General features: G+C 41.8%; 1 protein-coding gene across 4 annotated transcripts in view; it reads left to right on the top strand.

Moving 5' to 3' along the window:
- Nucleotides 1-12,293: 12,293 nt before the first annotated feature.
- Nucleotides 12,294-16,303, top strand: part of IST1 (IST1 factor associated with ESCRT-III) — a 40,043-nt gene continuing 36,033 nt past the window's right edge. For 3 of the 4 annotated variants that reach the window (XM_044932129.2, XM_006060385.4, XM_006060384.4), the window contains exon 1: nucleotides 12,294-12,446. The gene's annotated coding sequence lies outside the window, so the exon portion shown is untranslated. The remainder of the gene's footprint in view (nucleotides 12,447-16,303) is intronic. The other variant, XM_025268974.3, reaches the window with a different exon arrangement.

Raw genomic sequence — 16,303 nt, 5'->3', positions numbered from 1 at the left:
AGCCGCAGCTCGGGCCCGCCGGGCCGGGGCTCTCCGCGACTGGGCCCGGGCGGGCAGAGGGCAGCTCCGGGTCGTGCCGGTGGTGGGGAGCCGAGGGGCGGCGCTGCAGACGGACAAAGCCAACAGCAGACAGACAGACTGAGGGGGAAAAGATGGCGACGCGGGTGGCGGGAGCGCGCTGCTCGCGCACCCGCAGCGAGTGGAGCGCGTGCACGAGTCTCTCCTCTTCACCCCCCCCTCCCCCCTTCTTCTTCTTGGTCCCCCTCCCCGCTCCCCAGGCGCGCGCCCGGAGGCATGGGCGGGGCTTATAGGGAGGGGGTCCGGGGAGGCGGGATCTAAGAGAGCATCCAATCACAGACATTCGAGAGGGGCCTCGTCTGCATCCTCGCGCCGTGGAGACCACCCAGCCTCGCACTCTCCAAGGTCTTTCTCTGGTCCTGTCAGCTCCTCAGCTCCCCTTATCGTCTCCTGAACTTTTTAACTTCACCCTGACTGTCAGCTCTGATCCTGGTTTCCTACCCCACCTTCGAGTTCAGCCACAAAACCCACATCCCCCAACCACAGTTCCACCACAGGTTTCCCCTCTTCTTAGCCCAACCTTAGCCTCCCCGTTTCCCCAAACCCAAACGCTCGTCCCTTCATTTCCCCACATCTCATGGTTTCTTCGGGCCCCTAAGGCATTAAATGTGACCGAGACCTAGGGGCCACGGACCACTGTGGGAGGGGCTAGGTTCAGCTGTCAGAAACTCGGAGGAGACAGATCTATAATTCCTTTTAGACATGTAAGTCTCGAACATGATTCTCGACTAATAACAGTAGCTGTACACCGGCGGCATAGAATTAATTCAGAGAAGGGTAACTTATAGCATTGTTGCCACTTAAGGGACATTTGGGGCAATTGAGAATGGTTAGACTCATTTCCTAATAAAACACTTCTTTGCCCTCTCATCGTTCCCTTGTTTCCTCACCACTTCCTTCCTTACCTCTCATTCTGTCATCCGTCTCATTGTAGAATGTGTAAGTCTGCCTTTGATAAGGCTAACATGGAGAAGTAGGGCATGCGGTGGAAAGAAGGTGAAATCTGATATTAGAAGACCCAGCTTTGAGTGTGCTGCTTACAAGCCTGGTTACTTTGGGCAAGTCACTTCTCTATTTTGAACCCCTGCTTCCTAAAATGTGAAATGGATAATAGTGTAATAATTCCTAGTCTCTACTGTCGTAGGGTTGGTGTGCTGATTAAGTAAAATGAATATATGAAAGCGTTATGCATGTATCCCGTATGATCACTGACCCCCACAAAGAGGAGGGTAAAGAGAATGCTGAACTTTGCTTATAAAGCAACAAGTCCTGGTATTTGCATAAAGCATTCTTGCAAAATGGCTTTTCCAGAAATCTCTCAAGAGATGATATCATTGTCTCCATCTTGTGTTTAATGTGAGAGGATCTTGTTCCTTCATAATTCTTTAGCAAATGGCTTATTCATTCATTGTGGCTGGGATTTGAGGTAGAAATTATTATTCTTGAACTTCAGTTAAATCTCATTTTAAAATAAAAAATTAAAATTTCCTTTAAAATTTTAATTTCTGGGTAGGTAACCAGAAAATGGAATATTCTCATCCAACCAGAAGGCTTGTAGACAGTATAAGAATGTAAGCTGGAATAAACACTGGCTTTTGTACTTAACAGTAATTCTTCATGAGTTTAGACTGAGGGATACAAATACGGCTGTATTATGTCACTTTAAAATTTACATAGTTGACATTTTCAATATGAAAATAGCTAGCAGGTAAAGCATTAGGAGAAGGAAATGGCAACCCACTCCAGTACTCTTGCCTGGAGAATCCCATGGACGGAGGAGCCTGGTGGGCTACAGTCCACGGGGTCGCAGAGTCGGACACGACTGAGCGACTTCACTTTCAACTTTCAAAGCATTAGGAAAGAGCCTCCAGGGATATTTCTTGGCTTCATCATATAATAATGTGTAATACTGGGTGGTTGGTTTCATCTACTTGAACTGCAAGTAAAATAGAGTCATAATAATGCTATTTTTAAAACCTTCATGTACCCTAGAAATGCGCTTACCTGGTGGCTCAGACAGTAAAGAATGTGCCTGCATTGCAGGGGACATGGATTCAGTCCCTAGCTTGGGAAGATCCCCTGGAGAAGAAAATGGCAACCCACTCCAGTATTCTTGCCTGGGAATCCCATGGACAGAGAAGCCTGGTGGGCTATAGTTCCATGGGATCACAAAGAGTCTGACACAACTGAGCAACTAATACACACACACACACATACACCCTAGAAATGCCTCTGAGGTGTTATGATTCAGGGTTATAGTCAAATAAGGGAAAAATTATTAAATAAGAAATTCGTTTATTTTTTCTCTGCTCTCACCTAAACATGTTCTGGATCTAGAAGACTTTTTCATTAATCTTGGGTTTTTTTTCAGCTTCACTTTTACTTTTACTTTCCCAGTCTACTTATGAACTAATGCTATTATTTTGCCACTTTAACTATATTAACTTTCCCTTGAAATATCCTCTTGTTTATATTTATTGGCTCCTGCAAAAACCTTGTTAGGGCTTTACATTACAACAATATTGGTAGGACAACTTAAAGAATTTCATTTAAAAATTATTATGATTTATAATTCACATACCATGAAATTCACCCTTTTAAAATAAAGCTCAGTGGATTTTAGTATGTTCACAAGGATGTGAAACATCACAAGTATTTAATTCCAAAACATTTTCATCACCTTGAACAGAAACCCCAGACAGCTGTCAATCCCTCTTCTTCCTCCTTCCAGCCTCTTTCAATCTTTGGGTCTCTATGGATTTACCTATTCTGAACATTTCACATAAATGGAATCATACAATAATGGGTCTTTGTGGCTGGCTCCTCTCACTTAGCACGAAGTTTTCAAGATTCGCACGTGTTGCTATGTGTGTGTCAGTACTTCATTTCTTTTTTTTTTTTTTTTTTTGGCCAAATAATACTCCATTGTATGGATATACCACATTTACTTCCATTCATCAGTTGATAGATATTTGTGTTGTTTCCACTTTTTTGGCTCTTCTGAATAATGTTGTTGTGAACATTGGTGTACAATTTTTATGTGGTCATGTTTTCAGCTCTCTCAAGTGTACACCTAGGAGTGAAATTGTTGGTTCATATGGTAATTCTGTGTTTAACATTTTGAGGAACTGTCAAACTTTTGCCCAAAAAGCCTGCATCATTTTGCATTCCTACCAGTGATGAATGAGAATTCCAATTTCTTCATGTCCTGTGCTACACCTGTTAATGTTTGTCTTGTTCATTATAGACATTGTAATACAGTGAAGTGATATCTCACTGTGGTTTTGATTTGCATTTCCCTGATGACTAAGAATGTTGAACATCTTCTTGAGCTTATCATTAACAATTTGGAGAATGTCTTCACAAATGCATTGTGCATTTTTGAGTTATTTGCCTTTTTATTATTGTTTTAGAAGTGTTTTTTAAAAAATATTCTGGATACTAAACTATTATAGCATATGTGATTTGCAAAAAATTTTTTCCATTCTGTAGGTTATCTTTTCAATTTCTTGATAATGTCCTTTGAAGCACCAAAGTTCTTCTATTTTTCTTTTTGTTTGCCTTTGACTTAGGTGTCATATCTAAGAAACTATCTCCTAGTCCTTAATCATAAAGATTTCCATGTATATTTTGTTCTAAGAATTTTATAGTTTCAGCTCTTATATTTTACTCCTTGATTAATTTTGAGTGAATTTTTGTATAGGTATTAGGCAGGAATGTTCAACTTTATTCTTTTCTATGCATATATCTAGTTTTCTCAGCACTGTTTGTTGAAAAGTCTATTCTTTCCCCATTGAACTCTCTTGTTATCCCTGTTCAGAATCAAGTGAAAATAAATATATGGATTTATTTCTAGATTTTCAGTTCTATTTTATTGTCCTATATGTCTATCCGTATGCAGATTCATACAGTCTTGATAAGATCATCATATTTTAAGGAGATGGAGTTTATATTTAGAATATAGAGTTATAAGTTTTCATGTCTTTGAATTCATTTAAGGAAAAATTAAGTTTTATAGGATGATTGCAATCAGGATAAATGTCATGAAAAGAATCTGATTTGAGAATTTCCTTTTGATCTGATATGTGAACTCAAATGAAAGTTTATAATTGTGATTTATTGCATTTTCCTTTTTCTTTTTTGATAAACTCATACACAAATTGAAGGTAAAAGGAAGATGCAAATTACTGTGGAAATGTGGACCTATAAAAATTATATCATGTCGAGTCTCAAGATCTGGGATCAAGATCTGATCCTGGCACTTACTGCTGTTGATCTTGGATTGGTCACTTTACAGCTCTAAACTTCACTTTCCTCTTATAAAAGTTAATAGACATTTCTGACCTACAGTTCCTCACAGGAATGTTGTGAGCCTCAGGTTGAGTTAATATGCTTGTAAGTACCCTATAAACTGCAAAATGCCATGGAGATATTTAATATCTGTATATAGCCCAAATTATTGATGTTCATAAGTTCTCTGAGGAGTCATTTCCTAAGTGCTCTAAAACATGCACTTATTTTTTTTCTAGACCTTATTAGGAAGATATCCAGAGTGGTTTCTATTTCACTTTACAATTTTTAGCCTAAAAACTTTCTGAGACTTGCCCCTTTGTAAATGTTAGTCCTTAAAAAAAAAAAGGGCAAATTACTATGTTGCTTCAGTTGTGCCCAACTCTTTGTGACCCCATGGACTGTAGCCCACTAGGCTCCTCTGTACATGGGATTCTCCAGGTAAGAATACTGGAGTGGGTTGCTATGCCCTCCTCCAGGGGATCTTCGTGACCCAGGGATGGAACCCTGTCTCCTGTGTCAGGTTCTTTACCACTAGTGCCCCTGGGAAGCCCTTCTTCTGTTGTGTGTGAAAGTCGCTCAGTCATGTCTGACTCTTCGTGACCCCACGGACTATACAGTCCATGAAATTCTCCAGGCCAGAATACTAGAGTAGGTATCAGTTCCCTTCTCCAGGGGATCTTCCCAACCCAGGGATCAAACCCAGGTCTCCTGCATTACAGGTGGATTCTCTACCAGCTGAGCCACCAGGGAAGCCCCAGCACTCAGCAAACTTTTTCTATAAAGTTTACAAATAGGCTTTGTGGGCAATATAAGGGTTCTGCCACATATTATTCCTCCTTTTTTTTTTTTAAGATTTATTTATTTATTTCTGGCTGTGCTTGGACTCCGTTGCTTTGTGCAGGCTTTCTCCAGTTGCAGGGCGCGGGGGGGTGCTCTTCATTTCAGTGCACAGGCTTCTCATTGTGGCTTCTCTTGCAGCGCATGGGCTCTAGGGCGCAGGCTTCAGTAGTTGTAGCTCCTGGGCTCTAGAAGACAGGTTCAATAGTTGTGGCTGCTGCTGCTAAGTCTCTTCAGTTGTGTCCAACTCTGTGCTACCCTATAGATGGCAGCCCACCAGGTTCCCCTGTCCCTGGGATTCTCCAGAGAAGAACACTGGAGTGGGTTGCCATTTCCTTCTCCAATGCATGAAAGTGAAAAGTGAAAGTGAAGTCGCTCAGTCATGTCCAACTCTTCGCGACCCCATGAACTGCAGCCTACCAGGCTCCTCCGTCCATGGGATTTTCCAGGCAAGAGTACTGGAGTGGGTTGCCGTTTGCCTTCTCCACAATAGTTGTGAAGCATGGGCTTAGTTGCCTAGCGGCATTGAACCCATGTCCCCTGCACTGGCAAGCAAATTCTCAACCACTGGACAGAGAGGGAAGTCCTAGTTTTTTTATTCAGTCTCTTAACACTGTAAAAACCATTCTTAGCTGGAAGGTCTGTACAGAAACAGGCCTAACATTTTGTCTTACAAACTTGTAAGACTCTTCAAGTACTATATCAAGTTTTAGTTACAGCCACTAGTTATAATGTATACATAAAATAGAATTACTGGTTAGTTAACCAAAGAAATGTTATGTGTTAATTTTTATCCTGACAGCAAAGCAGGATTTTCAAGTGAAACAGTGTGAGTCATTTTGTTTTTTTTTTGGATTATGTTTTGCTTTGATCAAAACTGGTCTAGTCAGCCAGGGATAGAGATACTGTTTTGAATAATTGGCAGGTTGTGGTACAATTCACATTGATATATTATAGGACCTAAATAATTAGACTGGACAGGACACAGGTGATGATTGCTGAATCCAAGAAATTGCTGAGTTAGAAGCAATTTTTCTAAGTGAAGCATATCATTTTTTAGCAAGACAGTGGCTTGATGACACTTTTCACTCATCTTTACTGTTATGGTTTGTTCAAGGGTGCAAAAATGTCAAGGATTCCAAAAGTTATGTAAATACACTATTACTGATGGCATGGGGAAATAGAAACTCCCAACACATCGGTGGTGATGGTGTAAATTGACACTTCCTCTTTGTAGGGTGATTTGGCAATATCTATCAGCATTAAAAATATACCTACACTTTGACCCAGTTCTTCTGCTTCTGGGAATTTACCCAATTTGTACAATCCACACAGGCAAATATTTAAGCATTGCAGTATTGTTTATACAGGCAAAATATTAGAAATAATGTAAACACCCATAAATAGAGCAGTGCTTAAAATATATGGTTCACATAAAATGGAATATTATGCAGCTCTTTAAAAGAATGAGAGTTATTGATAATTGCTGCTATAGTATAATCTCTGAGATATGTATCTTAAAGCAAGCTATAGTACTAAACAAGTTACAGTACAAGGTCAGCTCTCCATACCTAAGAGTTCTTCATCCATGCAGCCAGTCAACCTTGGCTTGAAACAATTGTGAAGAAAAATTGGAGAAAGTACCAAAAAGCAAAATTGAGTTTTCAGCTCACTGGCAACTATTTACATAGACTTTACATTGTATTGGGTATTATAAGTAAATCTAGAGATGATTTGGAGTAGATTGGAGGATTGTGTGAGGCTTCCCTGGTGACTCAGTGGTGAAGAATCCACCTGCAGTGTGAGAGAGACACGGGTTTGATCCCTGGGTTGAGAAGATCCCCTGGAGCAGGAAATGGCAACCCTCTCAGGTATTCCTATCTCAAGAATCCCATGGACAGAAGAGCCTGGCAGGCTACCATCCGTGGACTTGCACAGAGTCAGGTGTGACTGAGCATGTGTGCAAGGAGGATCATAGGTAGTATGTGAGAATATTAATACTACAGCACTTTACGCAAGGGACTTGAGATTTTGGTATCATTCAGGTTCCTGGAACCAATCTGCTGATACCAAGGGACAACTGTAGAATGTATAGTATGCTGCTGCTGCTAAGTCGCTTCAGTGGTGTCTGACTCTGTGCGACTCCATAGGTGGCAGCCCACTAGGCTCCTCTGTCCCTGGGATTCTCCAGGCAAGAACACTGGAGTGGGTTGCCATTTCCTTCTCCAATGCATGAAAGTGAAAAGTGAAAGTCAAGATGCTCAGTCGTGCCCAACTCTTAATGACCCCTGGTAGGACTGCAGCCTACCAGGCTCCCCTGTCCATGGGATTTTCCAGGCAAGAGTACTGGAGTGGGTTGCCATTGCCTTCTCTGGTATAGTATGCTACTACATATTTAAAAATAAGTCATATTTATGTATATGGCCTTACAGATAGTATCACTGGAAGGACTTCAATAGCATTAACATTGTCAGACACTGTTCTAAGAGCTGTTTATAACTGACACATTTAATTCTTATAACTTTATTAATGTAGGTGATATTATTCCCATTTTACATATGAAGAGCCTGAAGCATAGAGAGATTAAGTAACTTGCTCAAAGGCACAAGAATCTGGTAACAATGGTTACTTCCCCAGTCAAGAGACTGAAGGACTAAAGGTCAGAGAGACTTAATTTTTGCTGTCCATCTTTTTCAGCTGTGTGTGTGTGGTTTGCCATGTTTATGCATTACTTAAAAAATTATTTTTAAAATAACTTAGGAAAATGGTAAAAAGACTCTCATGAGTGCTGTTTACAAGACAGTCAATCTTATTTTCAAAGATGTGCCAATTAACATAACTTCTTAGCTTCCAAACGATGAGAAAGGTTGATAATGCCTACAGTTGGAGAGTAGGAGAAGCTGGACCCGAGGTAGATACAGTCATGGAACCTTTTTGGAGAGCAGTCTGGTGCTGGGTTGTGCTAGATTGCATGTGCTGCCATAACAAAGTACCACAAACTGGGTGCTTTAAACAACAGCCATTTATTGTCTCATAGTTCTGGAGGCTGGACAGTCTAGATCAGATTAGTAGGATTAGATCCTTTTGAGGGCTGTGAGGAAGAAACTGTTCAAGGCCTCTCTCCTAGCTTCTGGTGGTTTGCTGGCCATCCTGGGTGTTGCTCCATGCATAGACTCTTCCACCAGTCTCTGCCTTCATCTTCACATGGTTTTCTTCCCATACCTGTGTCTGTTTCCACATTTTATCCTTCTTTAGAGGTCACAAGTCATATTGGATTAGGGCCCACCCTAATGAACTCATTTTAATTTGACTACCTCTGTGAAGACCCTATCTCCAAGTCAAGTCACATTCTGAGATATTGGGGCTTAGAACTTCAACACATATATTGGTGGGGAGACATAATTCAACCCATAAATAACATGGGTATCCAAATTTCAAACATGCATACTCTTTAACCTTGCAATGCCACTTATGGGACTGCATCCTTAAGAAATAATCTGAAAGTATGCATAGATATTTTTAGAAGTATATCCACAATGGCACTTATTGGAATGTTGGAATCTACCTAAATATCAGTAAAAGATTGGCTAAATAATGATATACCTGCTTCCGTTGTTAAAGATAATATGGATTGATATGCATTGATATAAAAAGATATGCAGAATATATTAAGTATAAAAAGCAGGTTTACCTAATATTGTGTAATAACCTAAATGGGAAAGAATTTTAAAAAGAATAGATATAGGTATATGTATGGCTCAATCACTTTGCTGTACACCTGAAGCTAATACAACATAGCTAATCAACTATGTGTGTGTGCTTAGTTGCTCAGTCATGTCCAGCTCTTTGCAACCCATGGACTGTAGCCTGCCAGGCTCCTCTGTCCGTGAGATTTTCCAGACAAGAATCCTGGAGCAGGTTGCCATTTCCTACTCCAGGGGATCTTCCTGACCCAGGATTTGAACCCGGGTCTCCTGCAGTGGCATGCATCCTTGACCACCGTGGCACCTAAGAAGCCCTCTTATCAACTATACTCCAATATAAAATAAAAAGTAAAAAAAAAAAAACAAAAAAAAAGGTGATTTCAAGTACTTTACAACCTTGCATATCAATCCAGTAAGGAATAAAGATCTTTCCAACTTAAAGATAAAAGCAAGTTTACTGAAGAAGTGAAGTGAAAGTTGCTCAGTAGTGTCTGACTTTTTGCGACCCCATGGACTAAATACAGTCCATGGAGTTCTCCAGGCCAGAATACTGGAGTGGGTAGCCTTTCCTTTCTCCAGGGGATCTTCCCAACCCAGGGATCGAACCTAGGTCTCCCACAATGCAGGCGGATTCTTCACCAGCTGAGCCACAAGGGAAGCCCAAGTGTACTGAATAGAGTACATATTGTTATCCTATTTGTGTTAAATTTTAAATAAATAAACTTTTGAATATATTCCAAAACTAACAATGGTATGGAGAGTGTGCATAGGCCTTTCAGTTTACTTTACATATATATTCTCAAACTAGTAAAAACAATAAACATATTTCTGTCCTTAAAAAACAGAGTATTGAAATCAGTCCATTTTATTCTGTTTTTAAACTAAATGCAGAACAGAATCAGAATATACTTGGGCTTCCCTGGTGGTCCAGTGGTTAAGACTATGGGTGCAGTTTCGATCCCTGGTTGGGGAACTAAGGTCCCCACATGCCATGTGGCACATCCAAATATATATATCTGTGTGTGTGCATATTAACTATATATATATATTTATATATATACTTATTGCTGAGATCTTAGCTTAGTCTGGTAGTTTCTGGGGGAAAACCTAATAATTCCCATTAAGACATATAATAGCCTAGTTGTGCACACACACTTCCTGTTTTCTGAACTATATGAAAGTTAAGTTGTAGACACCATGATCCTTTGGTTCTACACAGTCAGCATGCATTCTCCACTCAGTGACGTGATTATACCAAGGAAAATTAACAAGAATTCCATAATATCTATTATCTAGTACATATTCAAACTTCCCAAGTTGTTCTCCCAAATATGTATTTTTTTTTCCTAATCTGGATCCAATTGAATTTTATGCATTACATTTGGTTATTGTATCTCTTAGCCCTCTTTCTGTAAAGCCAGTTTTCTTGAAGATGCCACATTTTCCATTTAATTCACTAGTATATTATTTAATTCTCTCCCATGACACAGCGGAGAAGGCAATGGCAACCCACTCCAGTGCTCTTGCCTGGAAAATCCCATGGACGGAGGAGCCTGCTGGGCTGCCATCTATGGGGTCGCACAGAGTCGGACACGACTGAAGCGACTTAGCAGCAGCAGCATGACACAGACGTCATTTGAAAATTTTTACAATGAACATTTTTTATTGTGGTAAAATACACATAAAAGCTACCATTTAAAAATTTTTAGTTGTACAGTTCAGTGGCATTAAGTACACTCACGGTTGTGTAACCATCACCACCATCCGTCACCAGAACGGTTTCATCATCCCAAACTGAAATTCTGTACTCATTAAACAGTAACTCCCCACTCTCCCTTCCCACACCATTCTACCTTCTGTCTTGAGCCGACGTCTTTAAATTCCTCAAATAACTAGAATCCTGCAGTCTTGACTCTTTGCGAGTCCATAGACTGTAGCCTGCCAGGCTTTTCTGGAGTGGGTTTCCCAACTCCCAACCCAGGGATCTAACTCATGTCTCCTGCATTGCAGGCAGATTCTTTTACCGTCTGAGCCACCAGGGAAGCCCATAAAAGACTATAAATTGGTTTCAGGCTATCTAAACAAGGTCCATATAACATGTGGTTGCTGTGTTTCTAAGCCTTTTTAGATCCAAGCAATTTGCTCACTTTTTTTTTAGACGCTATTGCTTTATTGCAGAATGGACTCAATTCTTATATGCATGCATTTACCAACAACAAAAATCCATACATTTTAAAGGAACCACGCACTGTATACTGAGGTTCTGAAAGCTGCTTCTAATTTAGAAATACTGGAAGTAGTTATAGAGATAGTACTTATAAATTCATATAAACCTCATATGGTTACTCTTAGTTCCATCTTTGTCAGATTGCTGCTGCTGCTAAGTCGCTTCAGTCGTGTCCGACCCTGTGCGACCCCATAGACGGCAGCCCACCAGGCTCCCCCGTCCCTGAGATTCTCCAGGCAAGAATACTGGAGTGGGTTGCCATTTCCTTCTCCAACGCATGAAAGTGAAAAGTGAAAGTGAAGTCGCTCAGTCGTGTCCGACTCTTAGCGACCTACCAGGCTCCTCCATCCACGGGATTTTCCAGGCAAGAGTACTGGAGTGGGGTGCCATTGCCTCATCACAATTTAGCAAACCACAATTTTGGTCTTGGTAGATGCACCCAGTACAGCAGGGGGCAGGATTACCTCCTTCTAGAAGCCAAGTGCTTAGGAAACCCCTTCTAACGTTAATCAGAGAGAATGGTTTTCAAGTTAAGCACAAAGATAACTAAAAGAAAGTTTTCTCTGAATACAGAGATAAGGTAAATTCCCAGAGAATGTGCTGCTGAGAGGAAATATTTTACTTAAAAAACTATCGGTATTCTGTTTGAAAGAGCAATCAGACTTGGTTTAAAAGCGGGGCAGGAGAGAGGCTGGACGACTAAGGAAGGAGGGCGAAGAGCCGGAAAGAGAGTCATCAGCTGCCAGAGAAGAGTGGAAACCTGCTTAGCAGGTAATTTGACGAAATGAACCGAGACGCAGGAGGAAAGTCCCCGTGGCGAATGAAGTCGAGCAAGGGACGAAAGAAGGAGACTAACTCCGGATGTTTGGAAGGCCGTGCTGAAGCCGGTTTTTCCACGGACTGGAACAATCCCGAACAAGGCACTGGGCGCGGACTCGGAAAACAAGCCCCAGCTGCCAGCCTCCCCGCGCCCAGGGAGTAACCTGCGAAACCCTGGGCACTTCCCAGCAGGTGATTCTGTAGGCGTGACGAGTCTGCTCTCTCCTTCCGTGCCTCCGCCGCGGGAAGTAGTCCCCGGCTGCGCCGGCTCCGAAGGAATCTGGGCAGGGGAGCCGGAGGCCCTCAGGGGATGAGTCCTAGGAGCGGCGGGCGTGCAGCCAATCCCTGGAAAGAGGGCGTGGCTAACTCGGTTCCGCGGATTCCTCCGCCTGTGCGCGCTGTGCTGAGGCAGAGCGAGCCGCCATTTTGGATGCTGAGTCTTGGTTCCCAAGTGCGTCTCTGCCGTTTTCACGTCCGGATTTGGCCAGGTGAGTGGGCTTTTTCAGGGTCGAGCGTCTTTGTTTTCTTCCCCACGCTGCGCTCCGGGCTTATAAGTCCCTAGCCAGGGATTTGGACGCCTCTGAGGTGGCAGGTGAGGAGAAACAGAATGATCCTGGGTCAGGCCGGAGGTCGGGCCGGAGGGGCTGCGGCGCGGAAGGCCGCCGAAGGCCGGGCTCGGGGGCGTGGCAGGGCCGCGAGCAGCTTGGAGACCGCTAGTCGTGGATATATGACACCGCCAAACTTTCTTGTCCTCCCTGCTTCGAGCCATCTCTACCCCGGGGTGAAGCTGCCGCGGCCTGGGCTTTGGCACCCGACGCGGACAGGGCCGGGCCGGCGCTCTCGGCCACTCCCCTCCCCTATCTCTTCTGGCCCAGAGAGACTTCGGTTCGGTTGTGTCCCTCGTGCCCGAGGGAGTCCGCGTCCGAGCCGGGCAGCCTCCCCTGGGCGGCGCGGCCTCCAGGGAACGTACCTGGGGCCCCTGGGCGAAATTGCCCTTTTCTTTAGCGGAAGCAAAACGCGACCTTTGACCCCTTTCTCCGACCCCTTCTTGTCTGATGAGTGGTCTTTTGAGGAGCCTGTGGTCCTGTCCATGCGCCCCTCTTTCAGTTCTCATTGCTTCCCTTCCGCGGTGCTGCAGGTGAGAGGACTGGAAACTCGACCTGCATAAAGTTTTACAAGGATCGGGACCCAAGAGCGCCCGTTTAATAATTAGGTAATAGGAAAGAGAGTCACTTTCACTGTTTGTAGTAGTGAAACTGAAATTAAGAGCTGGTCATAGTTTTTCTATTATGCTAGCGTATTCATTATTTTTCTAAACTTTTTATTATGAAAATTTAAAGCCAAGGTAAAGACTAATGAATTCCCTCCTCACCCAGCTTCATCAACGATTATTTTCTTGCCAATCTTGTTTCGTTTATACCCCCATTATGTATTCGTTTAATAAAGTAATAGTTAATATATGTGTCGTCGTCGCCCCACCAATCCCCGCCCCGCGCAAGTAGTAGCCTTTTTGACTCCTGTAACTTAGGAGAAATTTCCACCGGAAATTTTGTTTTTACAGCTTTCTCAACACCCCATCTTCTGGGATAGGAGGACTTAGTAATATCCTTTTATTCGAAGATAAAAGATTGTTTTGAAACCTTAATGTTTATTATATTTTAAAGTCACCCAGTTTCCTAAGTCTTGTGTTACTGTTCTGTCCAGATTGTTTTCGTTCTTCCTATCTTCCTTTGCCTCTGGAATTTCAGTGATTGGGAGCCCCAGAATCCCCAATTCTTTATAGTCTACTTAATTTAAGGTTTCATTCCTTTAAAATCATTTCCCTGGTAACTCAGCTGGTAAGGAATCCTCCAATTCAGGAGACCCTACTTTGATTCCTGGGTCAGAAGATGCGCTGGAGAAGGGATAGGCTACCCACTCAAGTTTTCTTGGGCTTCCCTGGTGGCTCAGCTGGTAAAGAATCCGCCTGTGATGTGGGAGACCTGGATTCGATCACTGGGTTGGGAAGATCCCCTGGAAAAGGGAAAGGCTACCCACACCAGTATTCTGGCCTGGAGATTTCCATGACTGTATAGTCTGTGGGGTCGCAGAGAGTCGGACACAACCGGGCGACTTTTCACTTTTCCTTTAAAATCACAATTAAGTCCCATTTGACACAAAGTCTATCCTGATTTAAAAATAGAACTAGAAGAGAATATAAAGAAATAATTTAAAATACAGAAAAAGTAGAATACACATGAATACTAACTTCAGCATTATTTTATATGGTAAATATAAAAAAGATTGGGAAATTATTAAAAATGGTTACTCAGTGTAGTATTAGGCAGCCATTAAAGTATAATACTAAAGACTGTAGCAGATACGATGTTAAGTGATAAAAGAATTCACTAGTGATTGGGGTCCATGATTACAACTTTGTAAAAGTATGCCTTAAGAGAAACTCTTGGTGAAAGTATGCCCAACGAATTTTTTGTATTGCTTTTTATATTTTATTGAGAAACAGGATAAAGGTACTGTCATAATGTCTTATGAATTTCAATATTTATAGCTCCTTCTGGAAAATCTTGATGGTCTCTGAAGTCTGTACTTTTCTTGTGAGTTATACATGATACTGCTGGTTTTGTGGTCTTGTATTAAATTTTCAATCTTGGTTAGATTGGTCACTGATGATTTTAGTACAATTTGAAAATATAGGAAACAACATTTCTGTATGTGAAATGGTTTTAAGAATTGGGCTGTATTATTGTGGAAATGTCTTCTAGCTTGTTTGTACTTTTATGTCACTTATTCATATCTGCAATGCCTAAATCATACCTGAATCTGTTCATATCACTTATACGAAAGAGGTATTCAGGATAAATAAAATAATACATTTCAAATACAGTTTTCCTATATACTAAAAAATGGCATTCTGTGTACTGTAGACTGTTGCCTCCCTTCCCAGATTAGTTCTTTTGGTGCTACAAGACTCTAAAGTTGGTTTCTTGGGACTTAATGGTTTATTTTGCTATTTTTTGGCTACTTTAAAGTTTTCAGGATTACTGTCTCTGGGCAGCTTCACTAATTTGGGAAGCTGTTGTGAGCTGCAACAGTCTCTCCCTTCTCTGTCCAGGGGTAACATGAGGAATGGCCCAATCCATGGTTCTACACTTTCCTTTATTCAGAATGGAGAGTTTATCCAGTTTTAAAAGGCTCCTGAAGCTGGGTGATAAAAGAAGGACTAGATCAGTTTGTTCCAACTTTAAGGACTGGAGTAAAATGAAGGATTTGAAAGAGCCCAGAAGAGAACATGAGGTTGCTGACCAATGTGTGACATAATGGTGATGTAATTAAAATACTGAGAAGTAGTTTCACAATCACTAGTTCGTAATCCTTTTATAAGATTTATAGTTTCCTTTTTTAATTTTTGGCTGCGCTTGGTCTTCGTTGCAGTACATGGGCTTCTCGTTGTGGTGGCTTCTCTTGTGGAGTGCATGGGCTCAGTAGTTGTGGTGTATAGGCCTAGTTGGCTCAAGGCGTGTCGAATCTTCCCAACCAGACCAGGGATTGGACCTGTATCCCCTGCATTGGCAGGTGGATTCTTAACCGCTGGACCACCAGGGAAGTCCCTGTAACGATTATGTTATAGATGTTTATGTGTCTTATAGTTGTTTTTGTGTCACTTACCCCATTAAACTGTGAACTCCATAAAACACTAGGGTATTACTTAAGTGTCTGTTGTCTCCATCTGCTTGGCACAGTACTTGATAGAATGTGTGCATGTGTGCATGCTCAGTTGTATCTGACTCTTTGGGACTCCATGGACTGTAGCCTGCCAGGCTCCTCCAGGCAAGAATACTGGAGTGAGTTGCCGTTTACTACTCCCAGGGAACTTCTGGACTCTGGGATCAAACCTAAGTCTCCTGCATTGGCCGGCAGTTTCTTTACCACTGAACCGCCTGGGAGGCCCTACTTGATAGCCACACTCAAAAATGTTTGATGAGTGGATGAATGGCAGTAAAAATCTTGAGGTACAAAATGAGTTTAGAATAAGCTCTGAATCAAATGACAATTTTAAATTAGGTATTGGGCAGTATTAGTATGTGGTAATATATATGTGTACTCACATATACATGTATTTATATATGTTTTTTCCTGTATATAATTATTTGTATATGTATAAAATAGTGACTTGACCAGAATAGTTTATTTACTTTTAGGTTATTCCTAAAATTAGTATTCTGAATCATTCAGGATACAAAGTTGATGGTAGCTTTGGAAACACAAGTTCAAATCCTGAATTGGAAGAATTCCGTGGCGGTTCAGGGGTTAGGACTTGGTGGTTTTACTGCCAGGACATGAGTTG

The sequence above is a fragment of the Bubalus bubalis genome, chromosome 18 (assembly GCF_019923935.1).
Source record: "Bubalus bubalis isolate 160015118507 breed Murrah chromosome 18, NDDB_SH_1, whole genome shotgun sequence".
In the NCBI taxonomy this organism is placed as follows: domain Eukaryota; kingdom Metazoa; phylum Chordata; class Mammalia; order Artiodactyla; family Bovidae; genus Bubalus; species Bubalus bubalis.
Note: the sequence above shows the minus strand (reverse complement) of the source record. Positions and strands in the feature narration are given on the sequence as shown.